Source organism: Thermobia domestica, chromosome 7 (assembly GCF_964235325.1).
Source record: "Thermobia domestica chromosome 7, izTheDome1.hap1.1, whole genome shotgun sequence".
NCBI classification, from domain to species: Eukaryota; Metazoa; Arthropoda; class Insecta; order Zygentoma; family Lepismatidae; genus Thermobia; species Thermobia domestica.
In genome coordinates, this window is record NC_137460.1 from 245123971 (window position 1) to 245147054 (window position 23084).

The window sequence follows — 23084 nt, forward strand, 5'->3', positions numbered from 1 at the left end:
AATGGGTAAGTATGCGACCGGTAACTGGTATTCAACGAAGTCACCTTTGGCTTTCGGAAAATGGCGAAGTTTTTTTGACAGTAAGGGGTCACCATATACTAACATCATGCTTCCCCCAAAATCGAGCTTCTGCAATTCAAAGTGTAGATTTAAGAAGTCTTCAAAAAGGAACTTTTGTTACATACATATGCGCAAAGGCGCCGATTTCTCTGTAGATGGGGGGGAGGGATTCAGATGCAGAAGGTATATATATATGAGGATTTTAAGACAAATTGCATTCAAATTATGCCACATATTGTATATTCATAAATACAATAGGGGCCCACATCAGCTTTGGGGGCTCCGGTCCCCCCCCCCCTTCCAGGATCGGTGCCCTTGCATACACTTATGATAACCAGTGGTGCGTAGCAGAATTATGAATAAATCTTGAATTACGTACAGTTGAAGTGCTGTTTATGCTTCCACATGGACCTTCAGCAGGGTACAGGTTTCCAGAAGAGCATAACAGAAGTGAAAATAAGTGTTTTGTAATTATCGACAATGTGCTACACAGGGACGGATCCAGGACGAACTTCTGGGAAGGGGGTTGTGCTCGTAGGGCTAGTTGCAACTTTGCCTGGCTTTAAGATATGAAGAACTAGAGCCTCATGCCAAGCCGGTGGAAAAAACTCCTTTATCCAGAGGCGATTATACAGTTGCAATAAAGCAAGCAAAGTATCGCGGGAGAGGTTGGGCAACATTTCTTAAGATATACGATCAAGCCCTGGAGCAGTATTGGACGATTCACGAAGAGAAGAATCGAATTGAAGAAGGGTGAAAGGAGCATTGTAATCTTCGTTGTTGGCGGTACGGAAGTTTATCGGGTTCCGCTCTAAACGGACCCTAATGGGAAGGAACGCTGGAGGATAATGTTAAGACTCAGAGATAGCTATACTTTGGTCCAGTATCTTGCTTCCATCTCCGAAGGGTGAGTAACTAAGGCACTTTTGACAAGAAAGCAGGAACATCAAGAGTAGGAGTGTTTCCAGTAAGAGAGCGGACCCGACGCCACACTGTGGACATCGCTGTTCGATTATAGATGGATGAAACTTAATTCTTCCAGCTTTGGCGCTTCGAAACTCGTTCGATATGAATCCTTGGTCGTGCAATTCTATTTGTAAGCTTTAGTCTTTCTGGTATATATTGATTGTTCAATAAAAAAAAGTGTCACATTGACCATAACGCCTGGAGGTACACAATCCTGTATTAAAAACCTTTGTCTGCTAGTACAGGATCTCCGTGATTCAATTCTGTTGCTATGCCAGTCTCGAAAAACCTCTTTGTTTGATGTTGAACCTGGGTACAAGTCACTAACGAAAGTAATAACACCATTCAGTGCAACCCCAATCAGTCCCTTGAAGTATTAAAACCTTTGCAGTTAAAATATACCTGGCGCTGTTCAACCATACTTGATCGAGGAACTGAACACTTAACCTCCGTGCAATCTACTATTACCCTACAGTTTGAAAATTGATCAATGTAATTTGACATTAGCGTTTGACATTTTTTTAAAAGAAGGTAAAACATTCATTATAGGGCGAAATAACAAGTCGTGAAGCAGATGCAAACAGGTGAGAAAAATACTTCGTGTTGCTGTTTAAGAAATTCCGAAACGGAATGCGAGGTCCTTGTAATCTAAGTTTAGTTTAATTTAGTTTAGTTTAAGTTTAGTGTTAACAACAGCTGATCGTCCTAGGGAATTGATTCAACAGCCCAACTATAATAATGGTGTATTTCTTGCAGTATACATCATTTCAATAAACAATCAAATATTGAACTATCACTCAGACCTGTGTAATAATTAAACGTGTCCGAATGAAATGCTTTAACGCTCATTCTTTCCAGTATTGGAACAGAAACAGACCCATGTAGTCCAAGGAAGTATATTCAAGATTGCTGCTCTGCCACTTGTGCCTTCAAACTCTTCACATCGTTCTCTAGAATGTCAACCATATTGTCTTTGGCATGTACTTCTACTTCAGCAACTTGTAGGACGACAGGTTCCTCTTCAGCCCTAGTTGTGGATTCATTATTTTGCTCTGTTGACCCAGCGCGTACTTTTCTCCTATAAATATATTTCTAAACTTAGCATTAGCAAAAGTTCTAAGTGCTATGTAGTTTTTGAAACAAGTTATGCAAATTAAATTAATCGAGATAAAAAAGAAATCAAGGCTGCGATCGAGTTGGGATATACGGGATTGGATTGCACGGACAAGTCCGCTGATAATAAACTATAGCGCTTTAGCATGACCAGGATGGACCAAGGGAAAATTTTCATCCAGACAGAGTGACGTTTTGGGCGCTCACCTCCCCTGTCCTAGCCTACATTTTACATTTTATTTAATGATTTTAATCTTTTAAATTTTCGGTTTTTATGAAGTCAAAGGATACCCAATCCTCCTGATGCTACCCTGGGTCTCGCGTCTGATTTACTTGATGACGTTATCAAAATGGCGGGCTTCAGAAAAGTTTCGTTTCGCAGAAATGGCCATAAAGTGAAAACTATTTGTGATAGTGACTTGCGGAAAACTGATTTGAAATCGCAATAAACTAATCTACATTATTTTGTCGTACATGTACGAAGAAAAGACGTCATATGCTACAAATTTCACATTTTTTCGGAAAGTTGAAAAAAATCTCTTCTAGAATGTTAACTTGTTAAATATCAATAGAAGATAATGCCGTACCTTAAAGCACACGCATAGAATTTCTAAAAAGGATTTTAGAATGATTGTATTCTCGTTCAACAGAAGTTTGCAATTTGAATAGATGCAGTTCGGTGCTAGTTTCTGTAAAACAAACAGCAATCTTCAAATTTCAAAATGTCATAATTTTTAAAGAGAAAGAAACAACAATGTTGTGAATTCAATTTTCCTTATTTTTTTCATTCCATTTTAATTTCAACTGAATAACTATTTTATTAAATTGAATAACTTTGTATTTGAATTATGATTATAAACATATAGAACAGATAGAATGCAAATAAACTGGCAGTACTTACCCCATACCTCCACTTAGCTATCCCTAGACTGCTCGTATTGAATTTCTGTTTTCTGTTATTTTCTTAATATACCAATGTCTACATTAGGGAATCAGGAATTTCCTTAGGGAATCAGACATGAGGGTAAATAGGAATATTCAACAGAATAACTGTAACATTACTGTTCAATCTATTTTTTTTAAAAAAAAGGGGTTAATCCCCGTCATAGTCACTGTCATCATCAACCCCCGCCTTATCATACTTGTCCGAATTGTTTTCACAATTCTCTGGATCCCTTCACATGCACATATTTCAGAACACGGCAATTTTCTGAAAAATGAACAGACTGCTGAACAAGACTTCACTTATTTAATACAAAAAAAATGACGTTTCCATCCTCTAGCCAAGATCCTCATGAGACGTACGAGCTCGTAGAATGCGGAAGCGCTGGAGATTTTCATCAGTAGGATGACGATTAAAAGTGGCAAGAGCGCGCTGACGAGCCAGGATAGCCTCACCAATGTCCGCAGACCACCATGGAACACGCCGGTGGGAGACGTCGCCACCACACTCTGGAATGGAACCATGACCAGCGTCAAGAACAGTGTGCTCCAAAGATTCTGCTACTGCTGCGACAGGGAGTTCATCACGACAATGAAACGCACTGAGTTCAAGGAATTTACGTCAGTAAGCACGCTTCAGAGTGAAGCGGCGGAGAGGTAAAGGAGTAGCTAGAGGAAGACCATCAAGAAACAAGGGAAAGTGATCACTGCCACAAAGATCAGGATGTACTCTCCATGTCAATGAGATCAAGAGCCCTGCGGTCCAAACAACCAAAACATGTCAGACTAACTATATAGTAATAAAAATAATAAATTGCCAATTCAGATAAAGGACGAAACTAATACCGAAGTCCGAAGCCCTACCATCTCTGGAATACGGGGTATGTTAAATACTGTATTAGTATGGGAAGTCTGGAATTCAGGCTTTCTTTACACAAGGATGAAATACTCATTGTAAATAGATGGAAGTTTGGACAGTTCCAGTTTCTTTTTCTCTCCATTTGTATTTTATAAAATGCATTTGTTAGTTATTATACTATTAATTTATAAGTTAGCTATTCTCTCTTTCTGACTAATCTTGTATATATTTGGAATTTCCGGTATACTATTCCGATGTTTCTTCCTCTTTCTCAATAAATTTTAAATTACAATTTTGTAAGGTGAATTCCCACTTGGTTCGATTGTTTGTTTCTAGTAACTTTATTCTCTGAAACTCATCACGACAAACGGGTCAAAAGAGCCGCTGTGGCTCAATGGTAGAGCTTTCACCTCTAGTGCAGGGGATACATAGTTCGATCGTAGCTCCGGACAAGTGAGTTGTGCGGTAGACAAACACCATGTGCATGGGTTTTCTCGTAGCTTTCCCGTTTTATTCCTCTTTCTTCGTTCCACCATTTGATTCATTTTCATCATCGCCGTCTCCTTTAACTTACAGGGTACACACTTGGGACGTAAAACTAAACGATTTCATTTCATATGATTGACTTACCATACTGATTGGACCAATCACAGTCTGTCTCTGTTAACTTTAAGAAAATGTACATTTTAATAATAATTGTGTTAAGTTGATTCTCCCTTTGTTAATTGTTTTTGTTTCTAGTAATATTTTCCCCTCTTCTCCTTAAAAATATTTAATGAAATATATCATATTATAAAAATATGTCACATGAAATTTTCCTTCAAATTGTGAGACGAAACAGGAAAAGGCAACACAGGAATTCTCGTAACGCCTTAAATTAAAATTTGATATTATTATCTCGATAACGATTCCAGAGGGGTAGAAAAAGCTGAAACATTGTCACCGTTCGGGGTTCGGTCATATATTGCCTAAGTCCGTCGTATATCGGAGGGTGACGTTCCTAGACAATTAGAAAAATCTTGTAATGCACTCGAGACTATACGAGACGAGAAGCCCACATGAAATAACATGAGACGACACGAGGCTTAACTCTAACAAAGTAGTAGACAAAACAATACGATACAACCTCGCCTTTCTTGAAAACGAGACGAGATAGGGTCAAATCTTTACTAGTGTGCAACACTATCCATAAGTACTACCGGCATATACAGTAGATCATAAAAAAATATAATATACTAGACCCTGTTTATTCCACCTGTGCCCTCTTAAAATAGTCGAACTATACTTCGACCCCATCTCCGCCTACCCTCTGGCGGATGAAACCCTGCCTCTGCTTAGGGAAAAGAAGCAATGACCTCAGCTGTGTTGCCAATTTGTCATTCAGTCACTTGGTCTTGACGAGTGAAGATTGTAGGCTACTTAGATTGGCTAATACGAAACAGAACAGCGAAGTCCGTAAAAAAATTCATTGTGGCAACACTTCCGTATCCAGCAATTGAAAGATGTCGGCCGCATCAACTTGTCCCTCCTCTTTCGATGGAGGTACGGGAAATCACATATCGACAGCAGCACCAGAAGGGGGCACAGTTCAAATAGAAAGGCTCTAATAACGTTCAAAGCTACGTTAAAGTTCATCTCCCTCTTACTTTCCTCTGAGCACAGACCTGGAATTTATATAAATGATATACTTCAGTTATATGTCCTAAGATTATGCCGTGTAGGCTAAAGCTTAATTCACACATACAATGCAGTGATCATGCCGCCTGTTGTCCATGAACTTTCTTTTTAGTCTATCACATTAAAAAGGCGTTGAATTGTCCTTTTTCCTGAGTGGCCATGCCATAGTGACCTGCACGGGCCGGACTCGGTACGAGGCCCTCAACCCAGCCCGGTCCGCGGGTCGTACTTGAGTAAGCACGCATCTCTATTTCTTTGGACCACGCCGGGTTTGGGCGGGCCGACACTGTTTTCTCTTCAGCTCAGGCCGGGCTCGGGACGATTAATTGCAGTTCTTTAATAATTACAACTTCCGTTTAACGATAATTGGAATAAACCCCAACGTTGAAGTGTGTGCGCACTGCTGCGCGTGGAGTGAAAGTTATTACAAGCAATGCAATATTTAGAGTTGGTGTTGCTTAGTGTTCGGGCCAGGCTCCGACCAAGAATTTTAAAACCTTATCGGACCGAGTCGGGCTGGGATCTGTCTCAAAACCTCCAAGAATTACCGAGCCAGGGTTGGGTTGGGCTGGGGCCGAAAAATTCGGCCGGTGCAGCCCTCTACAAAGCCATTCACCTTACATTTCACGAGTATTCATTCACGACCTAGGCCGGCCGTTATCGTTTTCTGTTCTTATTCTCCATAAGAACATACGTGACAGAAGGAATAGCAACAACATCATCATCCTAGGAACTCACGTTTGAAAATAACGGCATGGTCATGTTTATAGCACGGAAAGGGAACAGCAGTGGAAAGGCATGAACACGACTTGGGAACAGCACCATATATGAGAATCAAACTTAACCCTTTATTTGGTACTGTTGATCTCAAGCAACATCGCATTTTATTGCGTCATACGCAGAATTACAACTTCAGTGATCATTTAATTGGCATTATTACTTTCATACAATAATTATATACAATACTTGTGGGTCGTTTGTTTAGACATTTCTTATCTTTGTGAACAGGGGACAGTCAAATTTAGTACAGTAGAAGTCGAAAATCCGAACTACTTGGGACCACAGGTAGTTTGGATTTTCAAATTGTTCGGATTTTAGAAAATGACTAAGAACATGCCATTTAGGCTTAAATATACTGTACAGTATGCTCTTTTATCGATACATTGATTATACAGCACATACAGTAATTACAACAGCGTATGTAACGCCACTTACATTTAATGTTTCTGAAGAACCTGCTCGTACACTAAATAACACTGCTCTTGGAACTCTCACTTAAAACTTGTATAGGCCTAAGGGAAAATAAAAATATGGATGACAAACAATTACATATGGATGAGCTTTTGTAAAAACACTGACTTCACACAAGACCGACGGACAACCCTATTGTTTGTTTATCGCTAGCGCTAAGACAAAATGTTAAAAGCTTCTAGGGACCGCGTTCGGATTTTTGACGTTCGGATTATCGACGTCCTACTGTATTGTAGAAACTTTATCTCCTACGTTCCGCGAAAGTTCTTTTTTTTTATTTGTGGTTTCTTGCTCTATAGGGAGATATTCCAAAGAAACTGCTGCTAATTACTGAAAATATTCTTATGATATTTGACTATAATAGGACAATGCTGCTAAGTATCAACACATAAGACTTACTTTATGGCAATGTTGCTTTGAAATAAACACCCTGTATTTTGTAACCAAAGTACAAAAATACTTTGAAAATTACGAAATTATATCAGGAAGACATGGTACAACCATAAACACAAACTAAATATTTTAATGGTAATGCTATCAATGCTTGCCAGTTAAAGTGTTAAGGAGACCTGATAATGAGAATGAATGAAATAGTGGAATGAAGAAAATACAAGGAAGTAGGAGACCTCCGAGGAAACCCCCAACACGGTATTCATCCACTACAAAACTCACTTGGCGTGAGCTGGAATCGAACCAGACATCATGTGCTCCAGAGATGACTGCTATACTACTGAGCCAGCGTAGTTTCTCTGGGATTTATAATACTATAAGTAACAATTACTAAAACGGGGCCGCGGTGGCTCAGTGTAAAGCGTATACCTTTGGTGCGTGAGGTCCTTGGTTCGATTTCAGCATTAAAAATGGGTTTCGTGGTGAACAAACACCGTATGCGTGAGTTCTCTCAGTTATCCTGTTTCCCTACCTCTTTAGTCATTCCACCACTTACACTCATTATCACAATCACGATGTCTTTCTGTATAAACGTGGGATGTAAAACTTAAAAAAAAAAATGGTTATGGAAGCATTAACTACATATGAAATAGCAATACTAAATTCTTCATGACACTATTTATTGCTTTTTGTCGAAAAATTATTAAGAATAAAGCAGGAAAGAGATAATGTTTTTATCTCACCTTAACTAGTCTGTTTTTCACAGTTTTCTTATGGGATAAAATTGAAACTATGTTGTTTGCAAAGGTTTTTGGCAACTTTTTATTATTACTATAAAAACAATCACTTGCAAATAAAAAGAAAATTATTTTTATATAACATAAAAATTTTACTCAATAAACCATAATCGTAAAATGAAAAATATACGATCATTTGTAATATATAAAAATATAATAAAGAAGAAAAATAGTAATAGTAAAGCAAAATACTAGAAAAGTAACATCATTAGTCTTTCGAAGGCTATCCATCCTTCGAATTTCCCATATAAACTACACAATAAAACTTTCAGTACATTTATAAAAAAGTATTGAGTGATATGTTTCTTATATACCGTATATTGTTAACTACACGACAAAACGAGAGCCAGTAAAAAAACTTCAACTCATAGACAACAAGATAGTAATATTGGCTTCAGAATATGGATAAATGGCTATAATATATATTTAGCTTTTTTGGTTCTTGTTATAATGAGTTGTTAGCATAAAATACCTTGCGGATGTATTTCTGATACTTTTTTCTACAAGAACTTAATTGGCAATATAACAATATTCATTAAAACTTAACCTTATAATTACCAGGCTCCCATACTTAAGAGCGTATTACTAAGTAGGGGGAGGACTTCATCTGTTCTACTTGCAAGTGATTTTTATTGAATTTGAGTTTTTAAACCTTTGAAGTAGTTCTACTAAACATCTATCGGAAATTGTTATATGTGTGACGAACGAACGAACGAACGAAGATAGTCTGTTTATCCTCTCTGGGGTGAGAGGAATGGACTTCCAGCCAGAGGCTGCTTTGTCCAAGAGTTGAGTGTACATTTTTGTGATTTGTGCAGTGAGCTGAAACAGCATCCCATGAAGAGTAGCAGGACTCGGAAAAGAAGAGAAAGATCTCATGCTTTGGAAGTGTCTTGCGTTTTAATGTTGTGTCTCTTTGTCATTTGTCTGCCGTGTCTGCCTTGGGAGGAGGATTGGAGGTAAGTTGAGTGTGTGAGTGTATAATTTTGAATTTAGTTTTTTTTTATTTGCTGTTTTCTGTAGTTTTATTTTTTATTTATTTATTTATTTATTTATTTTTTGTTCCAGTGGATTAGTTTAATCATTGGTGTGATTTGTTGTGTGTTTTTATTTTTGTCTTTATTATTATTATTTTTTTTTTGTTGATTAATGTTCTTCGTTGTTTATGTGTTCTTCTTTTTATATATATATATATATATATATATATATATATATATATATATATATATATATATATATATATATATATATATATAGGACGTTGTGTGTGTGTGTGTGATTTCTTCTTTGTTTTAGGTATGTGTGTGATTTCTTCTTTGTTTTTGTGTTCTTCATTGTTTTAGTGTTCTTCATTGTTATTATGTTCTTCATTGTTATGATGTTCTTCTCTGTTAGTGTGTTAAGTGTTCTTTTGTGATTTTAAAGTTGTTTGTAAGGGGTTGGGTAAATGTTGCTGTTTGACTAGGGTTACATCTGCTTTGTTTTCTTGGTCTTGTGTTCTATTGGTGTATTGCGTTCGTCTACTTGTTTAAAGTTATGAGAGGGATAGGATATGTTGGAGTGTGGTGTTGATTGGATCCTGGTGGTCTCTTCTGTCATGCATTGCTAGGTGTGTATGGTAAAATCTCTTGCTCTTGAGTAGTTGGCTATATCTGGAGTTCAGCTGTTCTATTACTTCGTTGATGGGGATTGTGCTTGCAAGTTGGTAAAGTTCTTCTCTGGGGACATTGAAGGCCCTGTATGTTCTTCTGATCCAGTAGCGCTCTGCCCTTGCCAGGTCTTCTATGTTATTGTTGGAGAAAATTGGGTGTCCATATAGTAGGAGTGGCCTAATTGCTGTGAGGTAGAGGTATCTTCTGTTACGTTCGGCGAAGTGGGCGTTTCTGGTGAGGGGTAAGAGAGCTCCTGTGGCAGTAATTGCTTTTTTCCTTAGTTGCTTTATGTGAGAATGTAGTGACAGTTTGTTGTCGAGTGTGATGCCTAGATATTGGGCCGTAGGCTTTGGGTGGATGTATTGGTTGCCAATCTTTATTGTTTTCTGGAGGTCGCTGTATATGCCCCTGTGGTTTGTGGGTGGATAGAAGAGTAGAACTTGTGTTTTGTTCGGGTTCAGTTCTAATTTCCATTTTTCGCACCACATTTTGAAATACGCGATTTGGGTCTGGATATTTTTGAGTATGTATGATACAGCTTTCCCCGTGGTCCAGTAAGCGGTGTCATCAGCGAATAGCCCCAGTTTTGTCTCCAGATGGTTGTGGACAGGTGTGTCGTTGACATACATAATATACAGGATTGGCGCAATTGTTGAGCCTTGTGGTACTCCTCTTTCTACGCTTATGTTGTCAGATAGTTGGCTATTGATTTTTATTTGGGTGGTTCGATGGAAGAGGAAGGATGTTTATCCATCGGATTATTGAAGTAGGAAGGTGTAGGTCAGCAAGTTTAGTTATCAGTCCTTCATGCCATACGGCGTCGAAGGCCCCTGTGAGATCTAAGAAAGCTCAGATCTAATATATTCTTCTCAGCCAGCGTTTATGTTCTATCTTCTCTATAATTTGCTGGGGGAGCCTCCTTTCGTAAGTGTTGATAGTTTTTGTGGGGATGTACTTCCTGTCTGCTTCTGTTAGAATCTCTGAGATTAGGTTGTTTGAATTTTCAATGCTTTCTGGTGTGGTCTCGACGTTGATAGTGGTCGCTAGAGTTTCGATGTATTGTTTGTATTTGTCCCAGTCTGCATCTTGATAGCGTTTGATTGTTGTTAGGGTAGATGTTTCTGTTGTGATGGAGATTGGCAGCTGCATGTGGATTCCTAGATGATCGGATTGGAGGTCTGGTGTTGTTTCCGTTTCGAGGTTCATCCGTGCGAGGTTACCTTTGACCAGAAGTTTGTCCGGCTTTGTGTCTTGTTCGCCTTGGCGTTGGGCGATGCGGGTGGGACCATCCACTTTGATTTGTAGTAGCGAGCTATCTATCAGGTACTCAAAGAGTCTGGTGCCATTTCTGTTGACAACAGGGTCTCCTAGAAGTTCGCTTTGGCAGTTTACATCCCCAGCGAAAAAAAGGTTTGGAAGGGTTTCGAGATACGTTAGGAGGGGGAAGGAGTTTTCTATGTGTTCATCGGGCGGGTTGTAGAAAGTAGCTATGGTGACTGATGGAGTTGTATTGATGTTTACTGTAATGGGGGTGGTCGTTGGGTTTTGTAAGTGTGGGGGAATGGGGAGGATGGAGTGAGGAATGATGTTTTTTATTAAGATAGCTGTTCCGCCTGCAGGAGTGGCTCTGTCATTTCTGATCGTAATGTATCCAGGAAAGTATATTTTTTGGTTTTTGGTCAGCTTTGTTTCGTTCAATATAATGATGTCTGTATTTCGTATTTTCATGTATTCTTGCAGTTCTACCTTCTTCTTCCTTAGACCCTGAATGTTTATAAACAGTACGCTTATGTAGCCTTGTACTCTGATGTTGCGTTGCGTTGATCTGTTTGTGTCTTGTGGTTGATTTTCTTTATCCATCATGGTTCCCATTGTTTTTTTGTTCTGCCGTGTTGTGTCCGGTCAGTGGTGGAGAATGGTGCCATGCAATGTCTTTGGCCAGTGGCTCTTTTTGCACTGTGATGTGTCCCTGATTGGAGCAGAGGATGTGAATTCGAGACTGAAAGATCGCTTCTGTCGCTTTATTGATGGAACTAATGAGTTTGTGTTCCTCCTGTGGTTGACAGTTCAACTTGAAGAGTAGCGTGACCCATTTCATTATTTTTGTTGTGGTTTCTTCTAGTGCTTGTTTTATGACTGGTAGAAATGATGCTGATGTGTCTTTGTTAGTTTTGGTCTGCTCGACTGGGTTGCTTGCTGCTGTCGGGTTATCTTCTTTATTGTCGTTGGTGAAGGTGGGTGGTGCTGTTGGAGTGCTTTCTGATGTTATTATGATCTTATTCTGTTGTGCAGTAGAGCTTCTCCAAGGGCGCAACGGGCATGAGCTGGCTCCTGTTTTATGTGTGTCACTGTTACATGTGACACAGTGAGTTTTCCCTTTGTTTGGGCAGGCATGTCCAGTGTTTCTATTGTTACCACAACTATAGCAGAGTTGCGTTGACTCACAGTTTTGCGTGGAATGTTCATATTTAAAGCATCTGGAGCAGGGAGTGGGGCGCCCGGGGTACTTTGATGCTTCAACTCGATGTTTGGTGAAACCAATTGTGATTCCGTATGTGATGAGGGAGCTGATCTGTTCTGGGTTTGTGGAGAATATCCGTATGAGCGGCAGATCTCCTTTTTCATTTTTTAGTCTTGTAGCGTTAGTAAAATCTATGTTTTTTTCCTTTAGGTCCTGAATGATATCTTCCATTTTTTGTTTTGTGTTGACGTTTTTGACTATGCATGTGTAGGTTGGTTTGTAGTTCTGTCTGGGTCGCTGGGAGGTTTGTCTGTCTGAGCAGTTCCAGGTAGCTGTTCCTCCAAAGTCATATATTTTGAATTGTTTTCTGAAGGCGTCCTTATCTTCTTGGGTTCTGAATAGAATGAGGCATCCCTGTATTTTCTTTTGGTTATAAATTACTGGCTTAACGTTAGGTAGTCTTGTTTTGATCATATTCGCTATTTTTATGTCTGTCAGGTCGCTTCTCATATTGCTAATAGTGATTGTTGGAGAGGGGCGCAATGTGGCCGCGGGTGCTCTGCCATTGGTCGAAGATCTTTGTGGCGGTGCGTTCCCATTGGTTGTGGTGCTGGTTGAAGGCGTGCTCTCACTTGGCGGGTTCATGTCCAGAGGAGCGCTGTCATTGGACGCTGGTGGTTCCGATGATGTCTTCTCATTGGTCCGTGTGCTAGGAAATGGCGTGTTGTCATTGGCTGTGGGATTGGCCAATCCTGGGCTTTCCCCTGTGCTTGTGCAGCAGCTGCTTCTGCTTTCCGTGTCTGAGGATGTTTCGTGTTCAGAGAGGGTCTCGGGGTTGTTATGGGGTTGGTATGGTTTTGAAAGTTTGGGTTTTTGATGGTTTCGGTTGTTTGTTGGTGGTCTTCCTCTTCTTCATCTGAATATGGTCTTCTGGTTTGATGGGTTTGTTTTCTGCTTCTCCTTTGGTGTTGTGTCGGGGCCGTATTGCGGGGTGTGTCCTGTATGGTAGCCTTGATTGATGTTCGGTCCTTTTCAGGGCCATTCCAGTCTACTTCCTTTATGCTGACTTGTGGGGCGGTGGAGCTTCTTCCATCTTTCTTGGCCAAGTTTCTTCGCTGCTTGCTGGCACGGGTGCTCATCTGGGGGGACTCAGCTTCTCTCCCCTTTCCACTCTGTGTCACCTTCTCCCAGAAGCTCTCTTGTTCCATGTGAGTTGAACAGGTTACCTGAGGCCATGCTGATATCGATGGTGGAGTGGGTGTTGTATGCTGTCGGGACTTCTCTGCTCTCATTTCTGCTTCCTTCCTATCTGATGGTAGGTTATGTGGGAACCTTGTTGGTGTCGCCGTGTTGTGTAGATTGTTGATTCGTGGTGCGAACATGTTTGCTGTGCTCATGTAATGTTTGTGGGTGTTTTGTGTTTTTTAGGGGGGGTTGTGGGGTGAAGCCCCTTTTGGTGCGATGTGGTTATGTACTTGTATGTGGGTCAGCGGTTGGATAGTGTGGCGCTCCTTAGTATAGCACCGCAAGGTATCCGGAGGCCTATATGTTTGTTACTAAGGGGGGCCCTGAGCCAAGCCGCTGTTGCTGTCCCTCCTGTAACTCTGCTTCCTTAAAGTCGCCCCAGACTGTCGGACCAAGCCTGTACATACACCAGGATCAGTGCGAATCTTGATTCCTGGGAGGGTCGGGGCAACCAAAGTAAACAGAAAGATACAGGTGGTTGTAACTCGTCTAACGTAAAGTCAATATTTGTCAAAGTGGCCCTTGAAAGAGCCGGTCTGATCACTATTAGGCGTATCACTCGTTATTCTTCTTTATTCACTAACACTTCGCGTTTTGAACTCTCGGCCCGATAGGATATTCCACTGTACTTTATTGGTAAAAATATTTAGCTCTTTATTGACAGTGGAATATGCTATTGCATATACACCAATTAGTGTATTTTGTATCGCCGCGTAGGAAGAACCATATACGTGATGCGGACGCTAAGGCAGTTCCTCGTTGAATCGCGACCAGTGAGACACTGTCGCGACACTGTCTAATATTATATATATATATAAATACAGTAGTTGATGTTATAATATTAAAGTAGCAAAAGTGAGTATTTAAACGAACAATGTAAAAGATTCAGAGATTTGAAGTCAGATTTTATCTGTAAGAAAACGAACGCGCGGGCAAAAGTGATCTTCACTTTGGTGTTTCTACAGCTAAAGAACACAAGAATTAACACTCTTATAAATTCAATTTATTTCATAAACACAGTTTTCATACCATGGGTCAACAGATTCTTTTATGCACTCCTCAGTGTACACAAATAAAGGTCAAATACTCTTATATAAAATCTGATTCAGGAGAAATTTCCAGTATTTTGGGAAATAAATGTATAGGTCTGTACGGCTGCACACACTAATATATATATATATTTAAAAGAACAAGGTTATATGACCGATGTGTGTCCTGTGTTATTATACAAACTTGGTCTTTATTTCGCACAAATATGTAATGCGTACCAACGTGTGAAACAAATTTACAGACAAACTAACAATAATCTCTTCCACGCGTTCATTTGCAAACTCTACGAAAAAAAAAATAATAATAAAAGATATAATACTACTAGAAAGTAATACTATTCACTGGTAGATAAAAAATATTAACATCAGCATTATGCAGCTTTTAATGTAATTCTGTGTTACAAAAGTACGTACATTGCAATAAAAACATGCTATTTTAGGTTTACTTCTGTCTACGTACCTCGAATATATTGTCCCTATAGTAATTGAAGCTTTTGACAAAATATAAGTACGTACAGCATTACTTAGCTAAAATTCATCAATGATTAATTCACATAGCATACATTTGTATTTCAAGAAAATGGAGGATAGTTTGGGCAAAAAAAAAGCTATATTACAAGGTGCACTACAGAAAAAAAAAGCTGACAATTCAAGTTTTCTGTGATAATGTCTGCTATAGTGTATGTTACTAACCATTCATTATACAACCTGTCACAAACCATGATACACTATCTCCAGTTTTCTTTTTCACTCTTTGGATATAACACTTACTATTGAAGTAAACTGCTTTTGACCAAAGCATAACATACCAGATTGTTTTGCTCATTATCTTTACATATTTTATCTGAATATATTATTTCGCTCTAGTCAAAAGTTTTATTTGACTAGTAAATTATACAGGGGATAACAAATGCGTGGCCAAAAGTGACGAGCTGATTATGGACATCTAAATAAGTAAAAATGTTTCTATAAACATGGGTCCGATGCCGCTCCGTTTCTGAGATACAGGGTGTTCAAATATCGAGTCCCTCTAAAGGCCCACTATGGGAAAGTCAGTGGAAATGTTTAATATTACACGAATAATACAATCAAGTGGAATTAAGCATGTGCAAATACATTCACAGTAACATAGAAAATGAAACTAATGAACATTTGAGGCTACTGGGTTGTAAGTGTTGGTTCAAAGTATTATGTTTTCAAATAGCACTAAACGTTCACACGTTAGCATATGATTGCTGCTATCAAAACGTTCCTAAACATGGAGCAGATTTCGCTTCATTTCCGAAAGACAAAGCTATTTGAAAACATAACCCTTTGTACCAGGTTGGCAACACTGATAACCCAATAACCTCAAGTGTTGATTGGTTCTTGACACACGGTGTATCGGTTTGAACACGTTGTATCTCGGAAACGAGGCGGCATAAAACCAATGTCTATAGGAACATTTTTTCTTATTTGGATGTTCGCAATCACCTCGTCACTTTTAGCTATGCACTTACGTTACTGTACAAGTATCTATTAACTAACTAACTAACTCTATGGCCTATGGAACCCGGAGGTTCAGTGCCGCGTTCACAAAAGCTCTCCACTGACTTCTATCCTTAGCTAATTGCATCCAGTTTCTACTTTGTATTCCTATCTCTGCGAGATCCATCTTAATATTGTCCTCCCATCTGCAACTAGGTCTTCCTAATGGTCGTTTTCCTATGGGTCTACCAGTCAAGACTTTGAAAGCGTTTCTACTTTCTTCCATTCTAGCTACATGACCTGCCCACCTAAGACTCCTAGACTTGACGACCCTAACAATGTTGGGTAAACCGTATAAACTATGTAGTTCCTCGTTATGAAGTTTCCGCCATTCCCCATTCTCGTTCCTCTTGGGTCCGAATATTCTTCTCAGGATCCTGTTCTCAAATACGTCTATGTTCTTCCCTCAGAGTAAGCGACCATGTTTCACAACCATACAGAACAGCAGGCATGATTATCGTTTTATATATTTTAAGCTTCAAATTCTTCGACAGAATTCGCGACAACAAGAGATTTTGAACCGAATAGTAACACGAATTCCCTGCTTTTAGTCGACATTTAATTTCTTCGTGAATATGATTTTCATCTGTTAATATTGATCCTAAATATTTGAAAGTATCCACTTTATCAAAAGTATTATTTAATATTTTAACGCCCCCATAATTTGCCGTATTACGGTCCCGACGCACTTCCATGTATTTAGTTTTCTCTGCATTTACTTCTAAACCCATGTCCCTGCAAGAATTTAATAAGAGCTCTGCATTTATTTCTACTGTTCTCCTATCATCCCCTATTAAATTTACATCATCAGCATATGCCATAACCTGGTGAATGCCGTTCAACTCTAGGCTCTGGTTGCTATCTTTGATTTTCCTTATGGCGTATTCCAGCACAAAGTTAAATAATAATGGCGACAACGCATCTTCTTGTTTCAGGCCATTTTCGACGTGGAAGCTCGTGGACAAAAATTTTCCTACCCGGACTTTACTTTGGGATTCACTTAAACATATCTTAATTAATCTAATTAGCTTTCTCGGTATTCCAAGTTCTGTAAGAACGTTGTATAATGTTTCCTAACCGAGTCGTAAGCCTTTCTAAAATCAATAAATAGTTGATGTACCGGGGTATTGTATTCCCACTTCTTTTCGAGTATTTGGCGAATGGTAAATATTTGGTCGATAGTTGATCGATTTCGTCTAAATCCGCACTGATAATCTCCAATAATTTCATCTGCGTATGGGGTCAATCTTGCTAACAGAATATTTGAAAGTATTTTATAGGATGTTGACAGAAGAGAAATGCCTCGACAATTATTACAGTCAGTTTTGTCGCCTTTCTTGTGAATTGGAACAATGATTGATTCTTTCCACTCTTGTGGCAATTCTTCCTTGTTCCAGATAAGGAGAATGAGTTTGTGTATCTTGTTCCACAATTTTTCGCCTCCAGCTAAAATTAACTCAGCCGGAATTTCATCTACACCCGGAGATTTATGTTTCTTCAATTTCTTTATAGCGGCTTCCACTTCTATTCGATTGGGTTCTGGAATATACGGTTCTGCGGTGTGTATCTCCTTTTCTCCACGCACATTTGTTTTTGGTTGCGTGTTCAGCAAATCGTCAAAGAAATCTTTCCATCTATTTAAGAGGCTGTCCGTATCGGTGACAACTGTTCCGTCAGATTTCTTTAATATATAAGCACGAGGTTGATAGCCTTTCTTAAATTCGCTGATCCCCTTATACATGTCCCTAATATTTTTATTTTTACTATTATCTTGAAGTTTCTTAATTTTAGCTTTCAAAAAATCCCTTTTCTTTGTTCTAAAAGTTTTGGAAGTTTCCCGCCTGATATCTGTGAGATTTTGTGTAGTTATTTCAGTCGGATTTTGTAGCCAGCGTAATTTTGCCTGTTTTCTCTTCTCTGCTAGTTTAATGCATTCTTGGTCGAACCATGGTTTGTTCCTACGTATTTCCGCGTGTCCCAATTTTTCTATTGCTGAACTTTTAATGCTATCTCTAATTTCAATCCAAGTATCCTCAACACTAGTGCACTCCGAGTCTTCTAAAACCGCGAATCTATTCGAAACTTCAATCTGGTATTCCTCTCTTACCTGGCTCTCTTCTAATTTCTTTAAATTAAATCTCTCCGTTTTCGGACATTGAATATTACGTTTATTCAACGACAACCTCTCTCGTATTATCGCTGCTACCAGGTAGTGGTCAGTGTCACAATCAGCCCCTCTAAACGACCGGACATCAATTATGCTAGATTGCCTTCTTCTATCTACTAAAACGTGATCAATTTGATTATGTGTTTTTCCGTCTGGTGATGTCCAAGTGTATTTATGAACGTCGCGATGTGGGAATTTTGTACTCTTCACGATTAGGTTTTTGGATGTTGCAAAGTTCACGAGTCTAACACCGTTGTCATTACTTTCCTTATGCAAACTTTCGTTCCCTATAATCGGTTTGAAAATATCCTCTCGTCCTACCTTCGCATTGAAATCCCCTAATAGAATCTTCATATGGTATCACGGGAGTTGGTCAAATATCCGTTCCACTTCTTCGTAAAAACTATCTTTTATATCGTCACCCTTATCTTCAGTTGGAGCATGTACATTTAAAACAATAATATCACACCACCGTGCCTTAAGAGTAATAAAAGAAAGTCTGTCAGTAACAAATTCAAAACAAGTATCTATTACAATTAGTTATACTGCATTAACTAATACCTTAGCATGCTATTATTGCCGAACTTCAAAGCACTGTAAAAACTAAAATTTGCATCTAAAACATCTCACGTTCCCATTTTTAAAAATATATTTACTGTTTCATTTCACAGGTTCAATTCTCTTTTAAGCACCGGGTGGAGAGTTTTATCGTATAACAATTTTGAACAAATACCTTTATTTTAAGCCAGTTCTTGTTGCTTAATAATTCTTTGTTGGTAGAAATAAGTATTTCGCATTCATGTCTTCTTGGAGGCTTTTTCTTCATAATGTGGTCTTTGAAGAAATCATACACTACTTTCTTTTGCTCGTCAGTCTACAAAACATAATCACGTCTTTTCATTTCCACATTTTCGGCTCTTTTATATTGCTTTCCTAGGATGCTGGAATAACTTTCAGGTTGATGATTGCTTCTTAAGGAGACGATCGACCTATCCATTGCCTCGTGAATGTCATGATAATTTAGGTTTTCCTCTTCATCTGAACTACAAAGTACACATCTACCTGTTTCTTCACTTATTGATAATAAACCTTCTTCCAAATTTATATCTATTTCATCCATGCTTTTTCCTCTGTAACTTGAAGCTAAGCCACTCTCCATCATCAGTAATAATTTACTAATTTTAGCCGTTTGGAATATGTGATCAGGTAGCCTGTATTCACTTCGATGAATTCCACCGATGTGCCCCATAAACGATGCTAATTGTTCTGTGTCTTGATCAGACATAGCCAACAACTGGCTTATTGTAGCAAGATGCTTTCTCAGTCTTCTAGTTGTTAAGGCATGTGGGTTTTGTAACTTCGCTCTCTTCACATGCTTAGCTAGCACTTTGTATCCAACAAGCGGCCCAGTACTTTTTATATTGCAAAATAGATACGGATTATCTGGACATGCAAAGTTGCTTCTTAATTTTAGTAAACGTTCTATATGTTCTTGTACATCAAAACTGAAAAGAACAGGCGTTACTTTACGTTTCCCTTGAATTACTACTCTCTTAAACTTTTTAATCAAGATTCTTTCAGTAGATTTTGCGGCATCAATGGTAAGCCGTGTAAGCTCACCTCCTCATTTCCGGCACAGCAGCAAAACTCTGCAGTACACAGTTTCAATTAAATTTTTGTAAGCTTCTTCGTCAGTGTTGTCCTCTTCTAAGCGCAAAGCAGCATGCTTTTCTGGCTTTATAAAAAACTCGCTAAATTTCTTAATATCACTTGCTAAAGGTACTATGGTTATTGCATTCATCTTTTTCACGTGAAGATCATTAGCTGCTTGATGCGATTCTTCATACTTCCAGTTGGATTTCAAGAGTAGGATCGTCGTACGTAGATCAGCTTCCACTTCAGTTTTTGTTTCAGCATCGAAGTTATTCACCCTTCTATATAACTGAGAAATTGCTATTTCGCAACAATCTTTTAAAGTAGTACTTAAGTTCATAGCGTGTATTGGGACGTTAAATTTGTTTTCGGCTGCATCAAAGCTTGCAGCAGATTTTACAGACTCAACAAGTAAGTCAAAATTATGCGGCTTTAAAGCTTGCAATAAATCCTTTATAGATGGATCTCTTTTCTTAATTTATAGTAGCAGCCTTGCTTGCTCCCTCATTTTACGTGAGGTTATTATTATTTGGTGCCTTTGTCTATGCGTCTGAAGATAACGAACACCAAAACCGCAAATTAAGACATCTTTCTTAGCAACGAGTGAGATTGTGTCTGCACGCATTCTTGGGAAAACCGTATCTCTAAGATCCAAGTCAACATGCTTGAACCTCATAAGATTTTGTGCTTCTCCATGAGAGAAAGATTTACCAGCATTCTAAGGTTTTTGAGAACATCGTTTACGGTGTCTCCGTAGTTGTCGTTTTGCGTAGAAGCCAAGACAATAAATGCACGGCAATACCTCGCTGTTGATTTGAATTGCTGATTTTCTCACTGGTTTCAATTTCCCGAGATTACTGCCTAACTAGTTAACTTTCTTCCGTAAAACCGCAATCAAGTCCTGTCTGTCTTTACTTTTCACTGGTTTCGTTAAAATCCTGTAACGAATCGGTGGAACGAATCCTTTAAATCGGTGGAACTTCTATTTCATATTTGTGATTTCTTGTAATGTGTCTTGCGAATTGTGATAAAAACGTTTCACAATAGAAACAAAAGTCTTTCTCTCTCTTGTGGGTTGTTCTCTTCCCGGTAACAAACTTGCTCATTTGAGATGAATCTTGATCATGAGATTTTATTAACGGCTCAGCCCAAGACGAAGGATTCTCAAAGTTTTCCACTTCATTCTAATTCTCAGGTTTAAGGTGTTTCTCTTTCAATTTTCCTTCGCGTATTTTAAGAATATTTTCATGTTCTGTCTGAAATGAATCCAATGGATTAGTATCACTTGATTCTGGCACGTAAACCGGGTCTCCATCATCATGATCAGTTGTCGGGCAAGGTGAAAGTATGTTCGCCTCATTATCCTCTTTGGCGTTAAAATCAGAGTTCATTTCCAAACACTTTATTGTATTCTTTATTTGTGACGTTTCATTCCTTTTCTTTAAATTTAGGTTCCCTTCTACATTATTACGTTTATCCATTTCAAAACTATTTTCAAATGAATCTACACCTTCAATAATTTTGTCGTTGCTTTTTGTATCATTTAGTTCCTGTAAAATAAGCCTATCTTGACTATAGTATTTGGTTGTACAAGATAAAAGAGCATTTGGTTTATCTTTCAAGCCGATATCCTTTTCAATCCGAGCTATATATATGTTAAGATATTTCGTTATATAATTCTGAGTGTGTGATGTCTGACTATCCTCAACAACTGCATTCTTTTGTTTTGGGTTCGGATTTTCAGGTGCATTATTTGATCGTTCCATTTCCAAACGTTCATCATTTGGATGCAAATCTTCCATCTTGGTTGAAAAGTAATTGTCTGTGTCTTTTCCGCAGATAAAATATGTGTGGTTTCATATCCGTATATGGTTGAACAAGGTGAAGGTGGAATAATTTACTCACATTTCAATCTTCCTTCTTCTTCAAAAATACCTGCAGATCTTTCTACAGACTTTGTCGTATAGTCTTGTGTTCTTGATGATATAGTGTTTTTTTTTTTGTATCTTCTTCCACCAAATTCAGATTATCTTCAGCTTTTCCAGGATTCTCTAGTTTGAAACATCTTGCACTTTCCATATTTCTTGTCTGAGATGGTGTTTGAAAACCCTCTGCACAGTTTCCGTTTCTTTGCAATTGATTTATACATCCATTGTTTTCTTCAGTAAGACAGTCATCGTTGAACTCAAGTATTTTATAAACTGTAAAATAGATAAAAGGATATATATTGTCAAACATTTTGAACAGAACAACCAATATACAAAATAGTAATAATAATAATACTCTCGTGTGGACTTAAAGGAGCAGTTAGAGCTAAAAACAAGTTTTGTGCTATGGAAAGAGTAACAAAAAAAAAAGAGACCCGTATTTTTTTATATCTTGATAGGCCGTCTCGTTTAGCTTCTATAAGCATTTGTTTTTGATGAATCGTAAATGCTGACGTCACGCGTGAGATACGCGAGGTACTCAATGTGACCACTCCTTTGTACGCAGCTGGTAAACCTTTAACAGTGCAGTGGATTTAATAGATTGTGTTTTGGGTTTGTTAGCAGTCTTGCTTTGTGTTGAATTCTTGAGGGACATTTTTGTTAGAATAGTAAAGTTTGTGCGTTTTCCCTACAGCATTAGTATAAAAAAAGAGTAGAGAAAGAGAGCAGTAATTACATAGTGTTGTACAAAGCAGTGTTTCTTCCAGACATGTTTTTAGGGGGTACTGTCTCCCGGAGCTCTGAGAGTGCTCCCCCGGAGGAGACCAAAATAATACGTCTATAATATAATAAATATGATAGTATTGTGTAAAAATAATGTGCCTCTCCGAATACTAAGTGTTCCCCCCGGATTTTTTCTGAAAGAAACACTAGTGTGAAGTACAAAACGCGTTTTAGTACAGCGCGTGCTGTGTCTGTGAAGTGAAGTAGAAATGGCTAACGCCTGCTGTGCTTTCGGTTGTAATTCTCGTGCGATTAAAGCTGAGGACATAAAGCATATTTCTTTTTACGTTTCCAAGTCGTGAGAAATCACCAGGTCGATATAAATTATGGCTCAAGAAAATGAATGAAAAATGTACTAAATAGAAACACTCGTGTTCCAAACATCTTGAAGATCCTGCCTTCGAGGGGTCAGGTTTACTGAAAGAAAAGCTGACGCTAGTGGCGGATATAGGCTGGGCCAAGGGGCTAGGTCCCCAGTTTTTTGAATGACGAAATTGATTTAAGCTATTATCTAGATATTTTTGAAAGTTTTTAGTAAACATGATATACATATCATAGTCTGGG